The sequence below is a fragment of the Nicotiana tomentosiformis genome, chromosome 4 (assembly GCF_000390325.3).
Source record: "Nicotiana tomentosiformis chromosome 4, ASM39032v3, whole genome shotgun sequence".
In the NCBI taxonomy this organism is placed as follows: domain Eukaryota; kingdom Viridiplantae; phylum Streptophyta; class Magnoliopsida; order Solanales; family Solanaceae; genus Nicotiana; species Nicotiana tomentosiformis.
This window is the reverse complement of record NC_090815.1, coordinates 128,586,424-128,590,988: the sequence shown is the minus strand read 5'-3', so window position 1 is coordinate 128,590,988 and position 4,565 is coordinate 128,586,424.

The window sequence follows — 4,565 nt, the reverse complement described above, 5'->3', positions numbered from 1 at the left end:
AAGAGGCCCGCTATGAGATAGCCCTTTCCAACATACATTTCATTCTTGCTTACAATAACATTATCAGAAATAAATACACATTTGAATCCATTCTTAACAAGCAAAGAAGTAGAATACGAAGCCAAAGCCGAAGCCGAAGCCGAAGCCGAGCCGAGCGAGCGAGCGACGACGACGGCGCGAGGCTTGCCTTCTTCTTAACTCTTTAAGAGCTAGAAGAAGAGCAATTATATATATACCCATCAAAAGCCTTTTCTTCCTCCAATATGGGACAATGTCCCTTTGCCAATATATATATATATATATATATATATACTCATCAAAAGCCTTTTCTTCCTCCAATATGGGACAATGTCCCTTTGTCAAAGAGAAAAACTTAAATATTTTATTTTTCCTCCATTTCTCATTCACCATCTTTAAGCTACACAAGCTTACAATCCCAATATGAATTGGGAAACGAAGGAAAATGAAATTTTGAATAAACTTGAATAGACTTTATCTCTCATTGGATTAGGAAAGGAAGATTAGTGTGCTTATATATACTCCCTCCGTTTATTTTTACTTATCCACTTTGAACTTTTCACGTCCCTTAAGAATAATAATTTTAGTATGTACTTTACCATATAAGCCCTAATAAAGATAGCATTTCAAAAAGTCTTGGAATGAAATTTTGAAAATGATTAATTAGTGATAAAGGTAAAACAAAAAGAAAAAAAATTCTCTTTCTCTTGATTTGTTAAAATGGATTAAAAAAAAAAAGGAAAAATATATTTTTAGTATGGTGTATAAAATAGAAGCACTTCTTTTATCTTTTAAAGAGTTGAGATGAGAGTAAACATCGCGTCGTTGTTGCTTGGATTTGGACGAAATTTATTTTCTTTTTATATTATTTATTTTTCTTGTTCTAATATTAGTCTTCGAAATTTTGAAAGTAAAATTCGCGGTTTAAATAATTAACTCCTAATGTTAATTTCTAATTCGCAGATTTCTCAAACGATACTTAACAGAAATTTGAAATTTCTTCCAAACATACACCTATTTCCAAACATGTATCTTTGCACTTGTTGAAACCCAAATTCATTGGCTATAAATACATAAGATTAGTCTCATTTTTCAGACAGCGAAAATTAAAAAATCTAGATACATTCTCCCCTCTCTTCTTTGCATTTCCGTATAGTTTTCAAAGAGAAAAGCGTAAGTGTCTAGTGTTTTGTACCTGTTTGTTGAGTTCAATGAATGTCTATAATCTCTATTGTCGGTATTATAAAATTGGTGTTCTATTCTATCCTGAACGAAATTGATCCAACAATATTCTTAGGCAGAAATGAGAGAAGTAAATTTTTTAAAGAAATACCAATCTTCTGTTGGACTCGAAACTTTCATTTTCTGTTTTTATTTTGTCACGATCCAATTTTCCCCTCCGTGTGACGTCGTGAAGGCACCTAGTCTCTACAGCTAGGTAAGCCTAACATTTTGCAGAATAATAAAATAAAAATATAAATTTAACCAACTATTCATAAATAAACAACAAATCCCAAAACCCGGAACTTAGTGAATCACAAACTACAGAAGGAAAAATCTAGTGTCTCTATACATCAGAATCTAACAAGGAAAATACACAAGATAATGGATATGAGAAAGAGTAGAAGGAGACTCCGAGGTTTGCGGACGCGGCAGATATACCTTGATATCTCCAAAGCTGTCCCGGCTCACTGATAGTGCGGCTGATAAGGTGCACCTAGATCTACACACGAAAAATATGTGCAAAAGAGTAGCATGAGTACACCACAATCGGTACCCAGTAACTACCAAGCCTAACCTCGGTCGAGTAGTGACGAGGACATGTGAGGGCCCTACTGGTAAATATATAATAAAACAATATAGAGTGTAATACCACAACAAAATAAAGGCTGAAATTTAATAATAATGAAATCGTAGAAGGTAACAGCTCAGTACACAGAAACACAACAGGGGATCTCCCAAGATACCGTCTCGTAGTCTCAAACGTAAATATGCATGGGAATCTCCCGGAATACCGTTCTGTAGTCCCAAAGTAAATATGCAGTACAGGGGGATCTCCCGAAATACCGTTCCGTAGTCCCAAAGTAAATATGCAGTATAGGGGGATCTCCCGCAATACCGTTCCGTAGTCCCAAAATAAATATGCAGCGCGAACGATAGAAATACAACTACATCACAAATTTTCTTACGATTTAGACTAAATACTAGTCAAGGAAGAAGCAGGAAACTCACTAAGCATGCTGCACAAAATTCACATAAACAATTAAGACACGTAGACATTTTGTATTAGACTAAACATGATAGCTACACATATTGGAATAACTCAATTAAGAATGAAAATAGATTAATACTCATTAAAATGGTATAACTCAAAATATGTTGCTGTAAGAAAATTCTGGTTTTACTACAACTAGCCCGTGTACGTATTCGTCACCTCACGTACACGGCGCTCATGTAACACAATAGTTCCAACTCTTAAGGGGATTTCCCCCGCACAAAGTTAGGCAAGCCACTTACCTCGAGTCAAGCTCAATCAATCGGTCACAATGCCTTTCCCATGAATATTTGGCTCTGAATAGCCCAAATCTAGCCAAAAGCAATTACATATCATAAATACAACCATAATAGACTCATCTAATTAATGAAATCAACATTTTAACAAAAATTCCGAAATTAACTCAAAAATCGGCCGTGGGGCCCACGTCTCGGAATCGGGTAAAAGTCATAAAATATGAAAGCTCGTTCACTCACGAGTCTAACCATATCAAATTTACTAAAATCCGACTCCAAATGGTCTTCCAAATCCACAAATCAAACTTCCAAATCCCTAGCCTCCAATTCCCCATTTTCACCTTAAATACACACTAACTAGGTGGGAAAATACATGGAGAAGCAAAATTATTGATCAAAATAAGCACAAGGGACTTACCTCAAGGAAATCTCTCGAAGATGCTCTCACAAATCGCCCTAAACCGAGTTTGCAAAGTCCAAAATGACAAAAATCGCTAAGCCCTTCGGTTTTAACCACTGCCCAGGTATTTTCGCACCTGCGGAGCCTGGGCTCACACCTGCGGGTGAGCTTGTGCGGCAAAATGTACGCATCTGCGTAAATCACTTACCCTCTCTGCCTTCGCACCTACGGTGAAAGGGCCGCACCTGCGCGTGCGCGCCTGTGGGAATCCCTTCCGCTTCTGCGGACCTTGCGCACCTGCGATTACCCTAACGCATCTGTGGGCATCGCAGATGCGGAATTCACCTCGTACCTGCGACCCCTGGCACTCCTCTATTTATCCTCTTATGCGCTTACCTCTCCGCACGTGCGATCACGCACTTGCGGTCTCTCCACCACAGGTACGAAAATGACAGCTGCCTGAAGACTTCAGCAACAACTCAAAACCAACTTTTGATCCGTTAAGCACTCGAAACTCACCCGAGGCTCCCGGGACCTCAACCAAACATACCAACCAATCCTAAAATACCATACGAATTTAGTCGAACCCACAAATCACATCAACTAACGCTAACATCACGATTCACCCTCCAATTCAAACTTAAATAACTTGAAACTTCAAATTCCTACAACCGATGCCGAAACCTATCAAACCATGTCCGAATGACCTCAAATTTTGCACACAAGTCATATTCAACATTGGCCTACTCCAACTTCCGGAATTGAAAACCGACCCCGATATTAAAAATTCCACTACCGGCCCAAAACTCCAAAAATTCGACTTTCGCCATTTCAAACCTAAACGAGCTAGGGACCTCCAAAATACAATCCGGATACGCTCCTAACTCCAAAATCACCCAACGGAGCTAACGGAACCGACGAAACTCCATTCCGGAGTCGTCTTCACACAGTTCCGACTACGGTCAAAAATCTTAAGACTTAAGCTTTCGTTTAGGGAGTCGTCTTCACACAGTTCCGACTCCAAATGAGGAAAAAAAAACCAAATATTGGCAAGCATGTAATTTATTTCTTTTTTCTTTTTTGGAGTAATTGTACTATATTTCTCGTTCTACAAATTGAAACCCTTTTTTCCTTTATCTGGACCCTTCTTTGTCTTCTACTCCTTACCGATTATACTGTCCAACTTGTTTTTCTGATATAATAAGCCTCTTACTCTTTGCTTAGTTTAGAAAATTAGCAGCACAAGAAAAGGAAAGGAGCAAAAAGTTGTGTCAGCAAAACCTTTTTAATTTTAAACATATGGCAGCAAAAGACGTTGGTAAGAAAAGAGATAGTGATATGCTTAATGAATTCAGTGAAGCAACAGCCGTAAACTAAGTTTCAGCTTTAGGGTTTTTCCTCTAAGGGAAATTTCTCAGAGTGTTTGTTTGTTTCTCAATCTCACCTCTTTAGTCAAAGCAAACGTATACTTGATTTATGACTTGTGCTAGGTTGGTGGTTTATAAGAATCTCTCTCATGCATTCAAGTATCTCTCGTGTAACTTTATTTCTCCTTAATTTAACTTAATTCTCTTTTTTTCTTCTCTCCAAGCATCCTTATCTATCTTATGCTTTTAATAGGAATCCTCTCTGAAAG